Raw genomic sequence first — 18,791 nt, 5'->3', positions numbered from 1 at the left:
ATCCAAAGTCTCAATTTTTTTTTAAAACAAGAACTCCACCAACACGAAGAGAATAAAGCTATTCGTTTTCCTAAATGAAACGCTGGAGCGAATATAAGTCAATTGCAAAAATAAACAAAATCCTTCGAGTATTACTTGTTTATCTGAAGATTCTCCTAATTTCTCATGAAAGTAAAGAAAGAGTCTGGAGTTACGATAAAAATACCAACATGACAAAATGTCCGCTACGTTTTTTTACTTTGGTTTCTAAAGAAAGTTGGCCTTGTTGCAGCAGCGTAGTGTGCGTGAAGTTGTTTCTACAGTCGATCGAGCACACTGGATGCGATGACTGTGACGTAGAAGAAACGCTGGTTGAGATCGCACATCGCTCAAAACAGCGTTTTTCAATAATACTCACGAGCTGCTTCAAAGCAACGGTCACACTCCAAACTCGACGGAGAACAAATTCAGGATAAAATTACTCACAGCGAGTCCGTTTTACAGAAGAAAAGTGCCGGTAAGAATCAAAGCGAAGACTTTCACTTCTGTTAATATTTATTTTGCGTTGGTCCTCTCGGCACTCCTACTCAGGATAGTACAAAGCTGGCCAAAGCGTCGCCAAAAATGTTGTGGTTAAATTCAAAGGCAAGACAAGGTATTGCAGGAAGAATAAAAGGTTTATTCTCTTAAAAAGTCCTGAGTAAGAAAAGCGTGGCTCTCCCCTGGCCAGTCAGACAGCAACTGCCAAGGTAGAGAACATCCACACATAACTAGAACTTAGAATACAACAACGTAGAGCTCCATGCTCCATAATGGAAATAGAAGATCATAACAAACCTTCTGTTCTTAAACGGCTTTGAGTTGGTCGCCTACTCCTCACAATCTACAATGATCAGGGGAGTCGCCATCTTGGTTAGGAAATCCTTGGATGGTGTCAAAAGGGTGACGGCAGATAGCTATGGGAGATGGGTTATCTCATACTTGGAAATTGGCCTTACTTTGTGTGTAAGTTATGGTTCTAACGGGGATGACCCAGAGATTTTTGATTTTTTGGAGATTGAATTAGTCGGCTGGCCGGGACCTCTAATAGTTTGTGGAGATCTAAATATCTCAGCTAACTGGGACGATAAAGCAAAATATGTCGGTCGAAAACCCAGGGTCTTCAGGGTGATCAAGGCACTTATGGGATCGTTGGCTTTAACTGATGTTTGGGGCACCAAGGCACCACAAAACCCTGGCTTTACCTACTTCTCGAATCCAGCCCAGAAGCATTCCAAATTGGACTATCTGTTTATTTCTTCATCAGAAATCAATAGAGTTACCATCACTAGGTTACCGAGGGTACTTTCGGATCACAACCCGTTGGTAATCCTGTATAAAAGGGTTGGTGGTAAAAGATTGAAATCCTCTTGGAGCTTTGAGAGGAGACTATTGGCAGATCCAAGATTAGTAGCCCATATTAAGAACTGGTTGGAAGCCTTTTTTGATGCTAATAGATATAGTGCTTCTCGTAATATAGTATGGGAATCTTTCAAAGCAGCTTTGAGAGGTGAGACCGTTAGTTTTTCACTAAAATTGAGGAAAGAAGACAGGATGGAGGAAACCCAACTTCTGGAGAGATTAACAATTATCGAAGAAGAGCATGTCAAGATTATAGCATCAGGTGGGGATGGAAGCAATAGTTATAATACCCTCTCTGCTACTAAGGCAGAATTACAGATATTGGTTACCCAAAAGGCGATAGGGGAATATCAGGCTACTAGAACCAACCGCTATGAAACAGGTGAACATGCCGGTAGAGCTCTCGCTCTCCGTTTAAGGCAAGAGAAGTCCAAAAATGTAATCACAGAGATAGTAGAAAGGGGTAAAGAATATACTGAAGCTAAAGAGATTTTACATGTTTTTAGAGAACTCTATCAGAGACTATATGATGAGGAGGCTAGGGACGGAGAACAGCAAGATAGTGTTGAAGATTCAGGACCGCGCCTTGATACCTTACTACAAGAAGAACTAGAGAAGGATATTACCGAACTGGAGATTAAGACTGCCTTACATGAGTTGGCCTCGGGGAAGGTTGCAGGCCCTGACGGCATTCCCCTGGAGGTTTACAAGAGATTAGAATCTGAAATAATTATTCTGCTTGTAGATATTTTTAATGGGATTGCTTGTTCTGGGCAGACCCCGGACTCATGGAAAGAGACGAACATAATTATATTCCATAAAAAAGGGAAACCCAGTGAGAATCCGGGGTCATATAGACCTATCTTGCTTATTAACTCTGATACCAAGCTATATTCTAAGATCTGGGCTTTGAGCTTGGGCAGGATCATAGGCGGTCTCGTTTCCCCTTGGCAGCATGGGTTCGTCCCCGGACGTGGCACGACGGATCATACCAGCAGAGCTATAACTTTATTTGACGCCCATGCTGCCACTGGAGGGGAGATGGCCATGATCCTGCTCGACGCAGAGAAGGCTTTTGACCGGGTGGTCTGGAGCTTTCTTTGGGACATCTTAGCAGGAAGAGGGTTTGGGCAGAAAACCATTAGAGCCCTGTTTTGGAAACTCAGGGATGTAAGTTTCCAGATAAAATCTTCCAAGTTGCTGTGTGCGTGTCTCCGCACATAGACTGTGGCCTCGTGACCTCTGCATCATCTGCCTGTGTTTGGCTTGCTCGGTGTGCTTGTCGGCACACAGCTGATGTCCATCATGAGATCTGCCTTGTTTCAAATGTGACATGTCCTAAGGATCATCTCTGTGCCTGAGAGTGCGTGTCAAAGCACTGCCCAATACCTTCAAAGTGGCTGAAATCTGGCTGAGGGAGAGGAGTAAACGTGCTGTAACGCCCAGCCGCGAGGCATCACCTAGCAACCGGGGCTTCCCCAAGTTAAGGGTCGTCTGCGAGGAGGAATCGCCCAGCGGATGGCCCGGCGTCGAGAGCTGAGCGACGCTTGAGTCCATGAAGTGTCAGCGAGGAGCAAACTTCCCTGAGAGTTGCCCAGCGCAGACTGCAACTTTCACATTGTAACCACAGGTAATGGCTCCGATCAGCGAACAGAGCCTGCGCCCATGACTGTTGCTGGTGGGAGCGCTACAGGTGGGCTGTGTCTTGCTTGCTTGTGAGCTGTGTCAGCTGGCTCATATTCGCACAGTTATTAGAGTGTGGTACCGGGGCCAGCTTGAGGTGGCATTGCTTAAACCCTGCAACATAACATTAGAGACAACGTTTATGTGCTCAAGAGAACTAAGTGGCGATATTTGAATACGCTTTCATGTAGAGTACAGAAATTACTGCATTTATTTCTAACATGAACTTTTACCAAGAACAGTATCAGAGAGATTTCAAAGAAGAGTAGTGAGTGTTTGTGCATACTTATCGTTTTGGCCTAGCCTACTCTATATAAAGATAACTTTATTTGTATAAACAACCTAGGTGGTGTCCATTTGTGCTGTTTCACTGTGTTACTGTGGGTGCAGGTGCAAATACTTTTCACATTGACTTGGGGGTAAGCCTGTCTGCTCATGCCAAGCTATCAAGCTACCAAGGGGGTGAGCAGGGGTTATCTACAGTGTGTTTCCACCTACCCTGACTAGAAGCAAGGGTCCCTATTTGGTATGTGTAGCAATTTTTTACCAGGGGTGAGAAAAGGGACTACAGAGCCAACTAAGGTAAAGTGTGAAAATGTATTACAACTAAATAGTGTGAAATAACTATATATATATATATATATATATATATATATATATATATATATATATATATATATATATATATATATAGTGCTGTATATAGGTTGGTGCTCTGCGGCAGGGCACAGGACCCCTTATTGTATTGCAAAATACTTACACCGCAGCCCAAGTGCAGCCCACACTTTGGAGAGTTAGTTAAATTAAATTTTCTTGTGGCTGACGTGTATGACCTGTGCAGTCTTTCTCAAAGCCAACACACAATCAATGTAAGTGCCCTATTACCTATAGATGCAAAACTCCAATGTCAGTGAACATGATAGACATGGGAAACAGACCTGATTTAGTAGGAAAACCCCCAGGAAAAAAAAAACTTGTTAAATACAAATCAGTGCATTTCTGAAAATGCCCATATGTGCAATTACAAGTGTATATTTTCAATGACATAATAAAGTGCAAGTAGGTCGATAACCAAAATAACAATATAGCATTACTTTCTGTCTCAGCAGGTTTTTCAAAACCGATTAGGTAAATGAAAAAGATTGTTTTCGACAATTCTTAATGCATGTAACTAAATTATTTTCCATGGGAAAAAATAAACATTTCATTTTGAAACATTGAGAACAGGAAAAAAGCATGGATTCAGCATAGTATCAATGTAAAACAATGACATATACCTACAAATATATTTTTGTTGTTACTGGCAATTAAATAATTTAAGTGAAAGGATAAATACATTGCATTATTATACTTGTAAACATCAGACTAAATCCAGCATTTTATCTATTGTGAATGGTAAAACCAGCAAATGAAAGCACTCATGGTAAACATTGATTTATGGTGATTACTGGCAAGTGACCTGGTAGTCAATTACGTAATAAACCTCCTATATGCGAAAATTGATAGTGTCCTAGTCAAACAAGGTAAAAACTAAGTGGCTAGTGTTCCAAATACATTGTTTGCAACCTAACAGAGTATTTGCACCTATCTCAAGTTCCAATATGCAAAGTCTTATCTTTATAACACAAAAGCAAGAACAGAAAAGGATAATCTAATCCAGGCATAGGTGCTGCTGGCATCCTCATACTAATGAAATTACAAATACAAAACAATGCAAGATTACACACAATTTACAAGCACAAGCCCCAATATCTATTTGTAAACAACAAAGGTATACTAGAACTTCTGAAGAGAAACAAGGTTGGCTAAAAGAATAAATGGGTTTCTAAAGATATGGGAGATGCAAGGCCTACAAAATCAGTATAAATAAAAAAGAGTATACACTAGCCACAAAAAAAACTCAATAGACAACAAAATTCTCACATGTGGGAATGATTTTGTGATATATGTCCTGGTTTGCCCTTGTTGTTTACGCTATGTGAGAAGCACTAGCAGCCCAGTTAAAAAGAGAATGTTGGGACATTATAGAGCTATACAAAATATGGATTTGAATTATCGAGTGGCCAGACACTGGGCAAGAGTTCATAACCAAAATGCTGACTTGCCATCCTATTTTGCCATTGACACGATCCTGCCAAACATCTGTCGTGGGGATAGGGAGAAGAAGCTCAGACTATTGGAATCTGAATACATTATCATACTCCTAACTTTACTACTCCTAAACTGAGAAAAATCCTAACTTTAAGACTTTCGGAATTCACAGAAGGCATTTAGGAGTCCTAAAGTTAGGAGTCCTAACTTTACTACGCCTAAACAGAGAAAAATCCTAACTTTAAGACTTTTGGTATTCACAGAAGGCATTTAGGAGTCCTAAAGTTAGGACTCCTAACTTCTGTGAATACCGAAATGAGTAAGTGCCTTCTGTGAATACCAAAATGAGTAAGTGCATTCTGTGAATACCAAGATGGTAGTAAGTTTAGGATTTTGTCTTAAGTTAGTTCTGTGAATCGGGCTCATAAATGCCAGAGGGGGAGCAGCCACTTGGCTGTGCAGCTGCATGTATGGGTGGTGAGAGTAGCTGTAGTGCGGAGACAGCCCAGTAAGACCGTTGAGCCAATTCTTAGGTGCTGAGTTGGCACAGATCCCATGTCTTGGATTGTAGTGCCCGTGGGCCTTGGTGCAGTGTTTCCTCCCACTTGGGGAGTGAAGATAGGTGTGCCTATAAGGGACAGGGACAGTTGTGGCCCCAGTGGTGATGGCAAGGAGTGAGGAAGTGATGGCTGGTGCGGCCAGCACCTGAGGACTTGCTAAATTGCAGCAGTTGAAACAGCTGGTTGGTGGTAAACTCCCTGCCTCAAGTTGCAAGAGGCTCCGGTCTGGCAGTGCCTTCTCTAGCAAGGGGAGGCGATGAGCAGTGGAGCTGATGCTCAGCAGCAGAGAGGGGGGAGTCTGCATTGAAGGGGCTTGGAGCAGTCAGCCAGAGGATGACAACCCTGGCAGTGAGTGGCAGTCGGGTGGGCTGAGATGACTGTGTCTGGAGGCAGTGGTTGGGGAGCCCCCCCCGCCCCCACTGCTGCCACCCCAGAGGACTGGCTGATGTACTGGATGAGGCCGGCATAGGTGTGCTATTGTGGGTGGTGCTGCTGTGTACCAGCCATGGGGCAGCCTTGGTCTTCTCCGCCCTATCAGTAGTGAGGCGAGTCTGATAGTGATATATTTCCTGACAGCGGGTGTCTGGAGATAGGAGTAGAATGACTACACAATGGACCGAGCGAAAGGGGCAAAAAAAGGTCACCAAGAGGACCTAGGATGCCTGTTGGATGTCATGAGAGTTCATCCCCCCAGTTGAGCTTGACCGGGATCTGGGTGCGCACATTGCAGCCATTTCGGTGACAATCAGGGATCCCAAATATGATCAGCCATAACATCATCCTACAAATACCAAATACAGTAAGGGGTCGATTCCGATGTCAGTCAGAAGGGCTCCAAATTAGGTTTGTGTTTGCCAAATCCGATCCAGAGCCCTTGTTTCCAACCGACTCATTCCAAGTTCCAAACGACAAAGTAAAATGCCTGGTAACCATTAGGGCTGTCCGTATCGGTTCTGAAAGGCATTCGGACAGGTCGAGCCTTTCCGGAGCCGATTCGTACAGCTCTATGGACTTGGTTCCTGAACGAGCGAGTAAGATAACCAATTCGGACAGCCTTTCCAAATTGATTTGCCCGGAACGAAAGGGCTGCCGAAATCGGATTTTGGGGGCCTGTAGCAGGCCCCCCTTCACCTGGGACCTCCGAATGGGGCCTGTGGGGGTACCCATTGCTCCCCCCTTTCCAAACATGCACAGTGTGGCAGGCACCAAGGGGTGCCCGCCACAGGGTGCAAGATTTTCCCCACCCACCCCTTTGTTCAATGGGAGCCTATGTTCACGTTCGGAACACAGGCTTCAATTGAAGTCAATGAAAGTCCAACCGAATTGTATCCTTATGCATACGGATGCATTGTACTCGACTCCCCTGATCTGAGTCATATGGAAAGCATTCCTGAGCCAAGTCGGTTGGTTTGCTTTCTGAACGAGATCAAAATCTGGCACTAAGACATCATGCTACTGCACATCTTTTACCTGCTTTAGAAAAGACTACCTATTCTAATAGCTACTTGAAGCTTTTCCATATTAGGCAGTAGATTATTTTACCGCATTCCTACAATAAATTAGAATTTTAGAAACAGAGAAATCCAATATGTTTAATCAATCAATCAATCATCCCATTTGTAAAGCGCGCTACATACCCGTGAGGGTCTCAAGGCACTGAGGGGGATGAGGGGGGGCTGCTACTGATCGAAAAGCCAGGTCTTGGAAAGTCTTCTGAAGGCCAGCAGGTCCTGGGTCTGTCGTAGGCTTGTAGGGAGAGTGTTCCAGGTCTTGGTGGCGAGGTAGGAGAAGGATCTGCCGCCGGCGGTGGTTTTCCGGATGCGAGGGACTGTGGCGATGGTGAGGTTGGCAGAACGGAGGCTGCTGGTGGGGGTGTAGAAGCTGAGACCGTCGTTGAGGTATGCTGGTCTGGCATTGTGTAGGGCTTTGTGTGAGTGGATGAGGAGTTTGAAAGGGATCCTGTTGTTGACGGGGAGCCAATGCAGGCCTCTTAGCTGTGGTGTGATGTGGCCGTGTCAGGGGATATCTAGGATCAGTCATTTCGAGGTGTTCTGGATGCGTTGCAGCCGTCTCAGGAGCTTGGTTGTTGTTCCTGCATAGAGGGCATTCCCGTAGTCCAGTCTGCTGATGACGAGGGCCTGGGTGACTGTTTTTCTTGTGTTGGAGGGGATCAATTTGAAGATCCTGTGGTGCATTTGGAGGGTGTTGAAGCAGGAAGCGTAGACGGTGTTTACCTGCTTGGTCATGGAGAGGGCGGAGTCAAGGATGACCCACAGGTTGTGTGCGTGGTCGGTGGGTTCAGAGGCTGTTCTTAGCGATGTTGGCCACCAGGAGTCATCCCAGGCTGAGGGGGTGGGGCCGAGGATGAGGACCGCTGTCTTGTCAGAATTCAGCTTCAGCCTGCTGTCCTTCATCCATGATGGCCTTCATTCCTCTGTGGAGGTTGGTTTTGGTGGTGTGAGGGATATGATCAGCTGGGTGTCGACGGCCTAGGAGATGATGTTAAGGCTGTGTTGTCGTACGACGTGGGCGAATTGTGCCATGTAGATATTGAACAGCGTCGGGCTGAGGAATGATCCCTGTGGAACGCCGCAGATGATCTCGGTGGTCTTGGAGCGGAAGGGTGGGAGGTGGACGCTCTGGGTTCTGCCGAAGAAGAAGGATGTGGTCCAGGCAAGGTCCTTCTCTTGAATTTCGGTGTCGTGGAGGCGTGCTGTTAGGGTGCAGTGGCAGACCGTGTCGAAGGCTGCTGATAGGTCCAGAAGGATGTGGGCGGCTGTTTCTCCTTTGTCCATGAGGATCCTGATGTCGTCGGTGGAGGCGATGAGGGAGGTCCCGGTGCTGTGGTTGCTGAGGAAGCCAGACTGGGATGGGTCCAGGATGTTGTTGTCTTCGAGGTAGCGGGTCATCTGTCTGTTGACGATCTTCTCTGTGACTTTCACCGGAAAGGGTAGCAGGGAGATGGGCCGGAAGTTCTTGAGGTCGTTGGGGTCCGCCTTGGGTTTCTTTAGTAGGGCGTTGATCTCGTCGTGCTTACAGCTCTCTGGGAAGGTTGCTGTCTCGAAGGAGATGTTGATTGTTTTCCAGAGATGGGGTGCGATGGCTGTGCTGGCTTTGTTGAAAATGTGGTAAGGGCATGGGTCAGATGGGGATCCGGAGTGGATGGAGTTCATGGTCTTGATGGTGTCTTCATTGCTGACGTTGAACCAAGCGGTCAGGCGACTGGCGCAGGTGTTGGTCGCAGGGGGGGTGGTCTTGGCGGGTGTATGTGGGGGTGGCGGAGTTGAAGCTGTTGTGGATGTCGTGATCTTGAGGTGAAAGAAGGTGGCCAGTGAGTCGCACACGTCTTGTGATGGTGGAATGTCATTGGTGTTGGAGCTGGAGTTAGAGAGTTCTTTCACGATGTTGAAGAGCTCTTTGCTGTTGTTTGCGTTGCTGTCTAGGCGGTCTTTGAAGGCGGTCCTCTTGGCGGTCCGGATGAGTTGGTGGTGTCTGCGGGTGGTGTTCTTGTGGGTGGTGTAGCTGTCTGGTGTTCGGTTCGGAGCCAGCTTTTCTCCAGCTTCCGACAGGTGCGTTTGGAGGTCTGGAGGTCTTTGGTGAACCATGCGGCTTTCTTGTTGGTGTTATTGGTGGCGGAGGTCTTGAGTGGGGCGAGGGTGTTGGCATAGTCGTTGATCCACTGTTTGAGGTTGATGGCAGCGATGTCAGGGTCGGTGGGGTCGGCGGGTGGTCCCAGGGCAAGGGTGGTGGTCAGTTGGTCCTCTGTGACCTTGCCCCAGCAGCAGGGTGGCTTCTGTTGAGTACGGTGGTGTGTGGTGGGTTTCCTGAAGGTGAAGTGGACGCATCTGTGGTCTGTCCAGTGGTGTTCGGTCGTGTGGTTGAAGGAGACGTGGGTACTTGCGGAGAAGTGTGTGTCCAGCGGCGTGGGGGGGTGTCGTCACGAGTTGTTTGAGTCTGAGGTTGGTGAGGTTGTCGATCAGGGTCGTAGAGTTGGCGTCGTTGTTGTTCTCGAGGTGGAAGTTCAGGTCCCCAAGGAGGATTTAATCCATGGAGGCGAGGGCATCCGTGCTGATGAGGTCAGCGATGGAGTCGCTGAATTGTGGTCGGGGTCTGGGTGGTCTGAATACGAATGTTCCTCTGAGAGTGTTGTTGGGGCCGGTGTGGATCTGGAAGTGCATGTGCTCGGCGGTGGTGAGGGTGTCATTGGTGTTGATTGTGACTCTGAAGGTGGATGATGGCGATTCCCCCTCCCATTTCGTTGGTGGGCTCTCTGCAGGATATCCTATAGCCTTCTGGGATGGCTATGGCGATGTCTGGTGCCGAGTAGTTTTCAGCCAGGTCTCCATCAGGAAGGCGACGTCAGGGGTGGTTGATTCTAGGAGGTCTCAGAGTTCGATGGCGTGCTTGCGGGCAGAGCTGGTGTTGAGGAGGATGCATCGGAGGTGGTTGGGTTCTCTTGCTGATGGTTTGGCGGGTCGGATGCTGGTGAAGCTGCAGTTCTGGCAGGTGAAGGGCCCTTGGGTGCGCTTCGGGGTGGCCTGGTAGCAGGAGTAATCTTGTCCGGGGTTGAGTGCGTGGAGGGTGCTGGAATCATAGTGCAGTCTGGTGTTGTGGTGGCTTTGGGGTCCAGGGGTTCTGGCGCTGGACGTGGTCCAGGCCGGACGGGCGCAGACGGGCTTGCCTTTGGCATGACAGCGGCACGGCCGCGCAGGGGCCGCCATATGAGGGATGTGGGAGGGAGGGGCAGGTGGGAGGTGGGAGCAGGGGTGCGAATGGGAGTGTGGGGGGCGGGCTGCAGGGGGCAGCGGCAGGAAGAGCGGGACGGGCGAATCCAAAGGCTAAAGGGGGCGGGCAGGGGCACTAACTGCAACACATTTTTTCTAGTTTTTTTTTCTATTTAGGGGGTTTTGTAAAGCGCTTGGTGACGCACAGCGGCGTGTCCCCGCGCTGAGGAGCTGATGCTTACTGGAAACTACAGGAGCGGAATAACTTACTGGGTGAATAGTACAGTTTTGAGCTTAGCTCTGAAAAGTGATTCTGATGGTTCTAGGCGCAACGCCATGGGTAGTTTGTTCCATCTAGATGCTGCCAGGTACCTAAAGGATCTGCCGCCCATCCGTGCTTTGGACACCTTGGGAATGGACAGGAGCCCCGTGCCGGAAGATCTAAGGGAGCGGGACGGCTGGTAAGGTGTCAGCAGTCCTTTCAGAGGGAGGGGAGACCTCCCATTGATAATCCGATGGCAAGTACATGGTGCTTTAAAATCTACCCTGCTTCTAACCGGAAGCCAGTGCAGGGACCGGAGAGCCGCTGTAGAGGCAGCTCTTCTGGGTAGTCTGAGCACTAGTCAGGCAGCAGCGTTCTGTAAGACCTGTAAGCGGCTCAGATTCTTCTTCAAAGTCCCTAAATAGAGAAGGTTGCCATAGTCCATCTTAGATGTGACTAGTGCATGCACCAGGGTTTGACGGAAACAAATGCAAAAGGGCAACAACACGACAAAAACAAACAAATGGCACAGCCAACAGGGAGCAAAATGAGAACAAATGAGAATGAAAAAGAAAAGAGTCAGGTACAAACTTGAGCGCAGAACGAGAAGCAGGCAAAGAGCAGTGACACCAGCGGAGGGGGGGGGAAGCCGCGAGCTCCCGATGCGGTAGCAACTGGCTAGGAGGCAGGAGCATACAGGCAAAGCTGTGCGGTATGGGGGTGGCCGGACCTGCAAGCAGGGTCAAGGGTCGCTCCCTCTACCGCGCAGTGGCCGCCATATGAGGGGATGTGGGTGGGAGGGGCAGCTGGGAGGTGGGAGTGGGGCGGAGAATGGGAGCTTGGGGGGGGCGGGGCCGCAGGGGGGCAGCAGCAGGAAGAGCGTGATGGGTGAAACCGAAGGCTAAAGGGGGCGGGGCAGGGGCGCTAATGGCAACACAATGAAAACAAATGCAAAAGTTCAACAACACAACGAAAACAAACACATGGCACAGCCAACAGGGAACAACATGAGAAAAAATGAGAATGAAAACGAAAAGAGTCAGAAACAAACTGGAGTGCAGAATGAGAAGCAGGCACAGAGCAGTGATACCAGCGGAGCGGGGGAAGCAGCAAACTTCTGATGCGGCAGCAACTGGCTAGGAGGCAGGAGCACACAGGGGGAGCTGTGTGGTATGGGGGGCGGCCTGACCTGCTCATTTTTCTCAGTGAGAACCAAAGAACAGTCTACTATTACATGTTCAAGACTGAATTTAATCTCACTTCGCACATACTCTTTAGTTCATTAGCTTCCACATAGCCAGCAAGACCTTCTTGGGATAACACATAAATGACACCCTAAAATGTCATTACAATATCCGTTATACAACTTGAATTAAAGTGCTGAGATAAATCTTGCTTGTCAAAATCATAAAAAAGCATCCATTAGTAATCCCAGCTTGTGTCTAGATTATTGGAGGTTACTTTATCTAGGTCTAATTGTTATACCTTTCTGTAATATCCTATGTTCCTTTTCCCCCTTCCTTTCTACCTTGTATGAAACACTTTATTTCTCCTTATCATGGTATACTCCCTTGAACCTTTTGGTATGGACATTCTAGATGTCAGTAGATGTCACTGGTTTGGGGCGCAGCTTCAGGGTGTATTTCCAATTAAAAAGGTTACTTCTTACAATAAGCATCATCTTCCATAAAACAATAATGAAAGGAATAACGTACTGCAATTTCAGATTTCGTCCCGTATTTAGCCGCCATTTTGTGTTGCCCTCACTCGGGCAGCACGGCGAACGATGTGCTTTTGCTTTTTCCAGCTGCTACGTGTCCTTTCAGTTAAAAAGTAACTCCATTGTCCTTGTTCATGAAACCCGATGACTGGGTTTGGCTGAGTTTGTTAATCCATGTCTGGTTCGATTGATCCCTGTCTCGGCCGACTATTTGCCCTCTCCCATTCTTCCCTTATACTATCTTAACCGACTGGCCTTCGCTATTCTCTCCTTGTAGGGTCCTAATACACAACAATCCTTTGAGACACACAAGCATGTCCTGCCACCTGCGAGAGGGGATTGTGAACACCATCACTGATTAATTTGTTGGGAGGGGTAGCACATAGGGTCCGAGAAAGGGGCGTATTTTGAGATACCTGATAGCTTGTTTTTCAACTTTTCCCATTGGTTTGTTTTGTATGTGTAGGGAGTGGGATATTGTAAATATGTTTGCTATAAAAGACTGTGCGCCACAGATTGAAGTGGCAGTCTCCTTAGAACCCACCCAGTGTGTAAATTCTAGGACAACTGTGCTTAGTTGCAGCTAATAAACCTGGCTTCCACACTCAACAGAGTGTCTCGTGTCTCTGTTAGTTACAAGGCAGGTGAATCTGGGGATTTAGGCTTGCCCAGCGCTGCCCAGCCCATAATGTCCAGGTCTCCAACTGGCGCCCAATGTGGGGCGGTTTTAGTTTTAGCAGTTCAGCCCGAGGGTCGTGAGAAGCCCCGTAAGAAAATTCCGGAGGATTTGCGAGCCACGCCAAGCAACCCCTGTATGTCAAAGTGGACCGAAGGTCTTTTACAGCGCGGCTACTCCTGTCTGACGGCCGCTGATGACTGCTGCCCCCTGCCTTGGACCCTCTGGTGATGATTTGTATCGCGAGACGTTAGACGGGCCTCCGTTGGCATGAGAAGACCATTTAGCTAAGTATTCGTGGGTAGCGCCCACTTCTTTGTTTTGTTTATGATTTTTGTTATTCGCCTATTGCAATAGTCGAAGCCGAGGGTTGAGTACTTTTGTACTGTGTTCTTTGCTTTCACTCCTCAAAGTTAGTAAACAGATCAGTGTGCTTAAAACGGCTGGTTTGAGCGGATTTAGGAAATGTTGTTGTTTTTGCTGTACTAGGGATTCCTGGCTTGAGGAGTCATGTCTGATTCCTCCGGTTGGGACTCCCACTTATGAGTTCTATTCTAAGCATGGTGTTGGTCCTATTGCTTTTAACGATGCATGGATCCGATACACAAAGAAAGATGGTGTCTTACGGAGGCCACAAAATGGTAGCTTTGAGCCTGACATATTAAATAATTTGGAATCAATTCTGTTCAAACGAAAAGTCCGGCCGGCAATGTTTGACTCTTTCCGCCTTTGGCGTAAGGAAGACAAACAGAGAGAAATTAAACAAGCAAAAAGAGATAGGAAAACGAAAGATATGACGGTTATACAGGCTGCCTAGCAATTTAAAGACAATGAGACTGATCGAGCGATTGAGGTCTCGGATAGACAGCATCGAATGGCAATCGATAGGTGTTATCCTGTGCTACCTCCACAATGCAAAGATCTTGATGAAGATCCCTTAATGTCTCATTTGTTAAAATCACCTCCGCCTTATGGGCCAGGTGCTAATGCGCCTGTATTATTGCCACCTGTGCAGCAACCTGTTGTCCAGCTAGGAGCTCCGGCTCCCGCACCCTTGCCTCTTCCAGTTATACTGCCTGCATCTCCTTTGCCACAAACTTCTGTACCACAGTCTCCTTTGCCTTTTGTGTCTCTTGCGACGAGTAGTCCTTCTCTTCCTTTGCTTAATACTTCGTCTCCAGTTTTACTCCCTACTTTTTCTCCGATTCGTAATCGGTTAGTTGATACTGTCTCTGGCCTTTTCTCCCCCCTTTTTGGCATGTTCAACAGGTCTCCTGCTTTTTCTCGAAGGCAATCCCGTAGCCAACTGCCAGATTCAGAGGAACGAGTTGTATTTGACTCCCTTGCTCATAAATGGATGATGAATGGTCCATTATATAGTGTACCCGATATACTGAGTACCTTTCTCCAGTGGAATGCGCCTACACAGAGATACGTTTTTAATGTTATGTGTGGGAGGATATGGAATTGGGTCTAACTCCTCAGGGTCTATTGGAGATACAGGATAGGTTTGATAAAGGTCTTATTGTGGGTCCTGACGTTAAGGATGCAATACAGACGCTTGTTACTTTTAGGTCCTTATATTCATCTCAGAATATTCCCGAACCTGATCCTGCAGTTAGGCAGAAAATGAAGAATTATCCTATGAGAGAAGTTCCTTCAGTATGGAGGGAAGCGGTTCCGCAAGCAGGCAATGTTGCAGGTGTGCCTGCTCATTTTCAGCGCGAATGGGTACATGTTCCTTGGAAACGAGCTGAAGTTTTAGCACTTAAGCAGTCTTTGCCGGCCCCTCGTAAAAATCCTGCTGGTTATTATAAAGAGTTGTCCCAGACTGTTGGTGCACGTATTATGAATTTGGCTGATGTTGATATGCTGATGGGGAATGTAGTTCCACAAGCATTGTGGGCTCGGATTCGTAGAGAGGACCACGACCAAGCTTTAGGTGGTAGTTGGGCCGATATAGTTGACGCAGATGCGGCACAAGTGGGTGGTGCAAAGCCAGTGGATCAGATTGGCCTTATGTTGAGGTTGTTGGTTTGGGTGTTGCAGAGCCATTTCTTTTGGATACTGGTGCAATAAGAAGTTCTATGATCCATTCAAAACTCCCTGGGGCACCTTTGTGTGGCTTAACAAACGTTTCTGTAGGATTTCTGGCGCCCCAGTTGCTACCCCAGTTTCTTGTCCTTTGCCTCTTTTGATTGGTCTTTACGATCTGGAAGCTCCACTTATTTTAACGACTGGTTGCAGAGAAAATTTGTTGGGTCTGGATTTGTTGAAACGTCTTCATGCAATGTTGAATTGTTCCCCCTCTGGTGTGCATCTTACTTTGAGAAAGAAATTGGTTCCTCCTGTATATCTATCGAAGGATAGTTTTCCGCATGAGTTGCGATCTCTTCCTGCTACGCTTTGGGCTACAGGTCCGAACGATGTTGGTTTGTTACAGATTCCTCCTTATGTGGTTACTATCAAGTTTAATGTTAAGATGCCCCGTATTCCACAGTACAAGATTTCTAATGATGGTGAGCGAGCCCTGATGGCTATTATCTATGATCTGGTCCAGAAGGGTGTGGTTGAAGAAACGAGAGGCAATGTGCCTCTGAGGTTAGGCGCAATGTTTGGGGGCAGGAAAATGTACTTTGGAAGGACTCTGAGGCCCAGGAGACCGCAGGGCCAACACCGCGACCAAAGCTCCGCCCCCCTCTCACCCGGGCTTTGAAAAACTACTTGCGCCTCCAGCTTCACGGGAGTCGCTTCACTTCTGAGGTTAGGCGCAACGTTTGGGGGCAGTAAAACATACTTTTGAATGACTCTGAGGCCCAGGAGACCGCAGGGCCAACACTGCGACCGAAGCTCTGCCCCCCTCTAACCGGGGCTTTGAAAAACTTCTTGCGCCTCCGGCTTCGCGGGAGACGCTTCGCCTCTGAGGTTAGGCGCAACGTTTGGGGGCAGGAAAACGTACTTTGGAAGGACTGTGAGGCCCAGGAGACCGCAGGGCCAACACCACGACCGAAGCTCCGCCCCCTCTCACCAGGGCTTTAAAAAACGACTTGCACCTCCTGCTTCACGGGAGACGTTTCGCCTCTGAGGTTAGGCGCAACGTTTTGGGCAGGAAAATGTACTTTGGAAGGACTCTGAGGCCCAGGAGACCGCAGGGCCAACACTGCGACCGAAGCTCCGCCCCCCTCTCACCGGGGCTTTAAAAAACTACTCGCGCCTCCTGCTTCGTGGGAGACGCTTCGCCTCTGAGGTTAGGCGCAACGTTTGGGGGCAGTAAAACGTACTTTGTAAGGACTCTGAGGCCCAGGAGACCGCAGGGCCAACAACGCGACCGAAGCTCCGCCCCTCTCACCGGGGCTTTAAAAAACTACTTGCCCCTCCTGCTTTGCGGGAGACGCTTCACCTCTGAGGTTAGGCGCAACCTTTGGGGCCAGGAAAACGTACTCTGGAAGGACTCTGAGGCCCAGGAGACCGCAGGGCCAACACCGTGACCGAAGCTCTGCCCCCCTCTCACCGGGGCTTTGAAAAACTACTTGCGCCTCCGGCTTCGCGGGAGACGCTCGCCTCTGAGGTTAGGCGCAAAGTTTGGGGGCAGGAAAACGTACTTTGGAAGGACTGTGAGGCCCAGGAGACCGCAGGGCCAACACCGCGACCGAAGCTCCGCCCCCTCTCACCAGGGCTTTAAAAAACGACTTGCACCTCCCGCTTCACGGGAGACGCTTCGCCTCTGAGGTTAGGCGCAACGTTTTGGGCAGGAAAATTTACTTTGGAAGGACTCTGAGGCCCAGGAGACCGCAGGGCCAACACTGCGACCGAAGCTCTGCCCCCCTCTCACCGGGGCTTTAAAAAACTACTCGCGCCTCCTGCTTCGTGGGGCGCTTCGCCTCTGAGGTTAGGCGCAATGTTTGGGGGCAGTAAAACGTACTTTGGAGGGACTCTGAGGCCCAGGAGACCGCAGGGCCAACACCGCGACCGAAGCTCCGCCCCCTCTCACCGGGGCTTTAAAAAACTACTTGCACCTCCTGCTTTGCGGGAGACGCTTCACCTCTGAGGTTAGGCGCAACCTTTGGGGCCATAAAACGTACTTTGGAAGGACTCTGAGGCCCAGGAGACCGCACGGCCAACACCGCAACCGAAGCTGCGCCCCCATATCGTCATATCATTAAAGGTAACAACCCTTTCCCGCCCCGCGGGACGCGCACGGGACGCGCCGGGCTAAGCCCGGGCAAAGGGCGGGCCCTCTTAGGCACCTGGATTAGGCACTACGGATAATTATCTGGTAAAAAAGGTAACTCAAATTAACAGTGAACGTAGGGCCTCATTAGGTCGTGGGAGTAACTGGGTGCCAGAGGATGATGTTATGCCGCCCCTAGCTGTAGACTTAGATGATATACCTGAAGTGAGCAATAGGTCTGTCATGGCTGTTGAAGCGCAGGTTCATGTTGATTTCGAGGAAAATGTATCGAACATATCTACTGAGGTAACTGAGCAGCCATTGCCCTCACCTTCTCCTAGACCAGAGAGATCAGGTAGAAAGCCAATGACTAAACGCGGGGCAAGCATGGAAAGAAAAGAGCAGATATAGTACAACCAGCGCCAAATAGCCATGCCAGAGAATCTGATTTACATGTGGGGAATAATGTAGCGGCCATAAATATTAATCTGGAGCAATTTGTTCTATTGATTAGTACTCTTGAAGAAAAACTAGAGGCAAAGATTGAAGAGTTAATGAAACCTCTGACAGCTAAATTGGATAGTGTGGCCCTAGAAGTTAATAGATTAGGTGCATTGATAACAACACACCTATCTTCTACCACAGCTGTAAAACCTAAGACTGTGGACAAGGGTCATAATAGAGATGGGCAGGGCACTTGTAGAATGCCTTCACAGCAGAATAGTCATAAAATGGCTGTATCTGAATCTGCACCATCTAGTTCTACTTTGTCAACCGGTCAGAATACCCAGCCTATAGTAGTTCCTGAGGGTAACCCAGATATTAGACAAGTAAAGAAAAGTCGCTACGTTAACCTCCATCCTGATTGTGCACCTTATGTGGTTGTTTTAACAAATGTTCCGTCCATTGATCCTCATTTAGCTCAGCCACATAAGGAATCCCATGATTCATTAAAAAATAAAAACGGTAACATGGTTGGATAATAAATGTGGCTTTCCTATTGCGTACTCTGACCAAATGTTGTCAACTCGAAGGGTTAACTGGATTGGCCCGTCTACAAACACATCTAGTGGGGACTGTATTGTAGTTAATTTCAAACACCCCCAACACATGGCTACAGTTCTCTTAAGAGCAGCCTCTTTAGTTTACAATGTGAACAGTGTGTGTGTACGTCCCCTTGGGTACTTTTATACCCATCTAATTAAAGCCCCTCCTAAATGCGGGGAAATTGGTCCATCAATCCCTTTCCAGCCTCCGGTTCCTGAAGCAGTATATCGCTACAATGTTGATAGTCATGGTATGAATGGGTTCAATGTTGTAACTCAGAACAGATTTGATTCACTCTCAGGCCTGAAGGCGTGCGATTGACGTGAGGAATCTGATGAACAAGTAACAGAGACACTGGATGAAATGGGACATGAGGAAAGCACACAGGCAAGATTAAGTGGAAATAATGTAATTTCTTGGAACATTGCAGGATTTGGTGCTAAAATGGAGGACTGTAATTGGATTACGTACATCAAG

This window comes from Lissotriton vulgaris, chromosome 2_1 (genome assembly GCF_964263255.1).
Source record: "Lissotriton vulgaris chromosome 2_1, aLisVul1.2, whole genome shotgun sequence".
In the NCBI taxonomy this organism is placed as follows: domain Eukaryota; kingdom Metazoa; phylum Chordata; class Amphibia; order Caudata; family Salamandridae; genus Lissotriton; species Lissotriton vulgaris.
The sequence above is the reverse complement of the archived record's forward strand: the minus strand, read 5'-3'. Positions refer to the sequence as shown.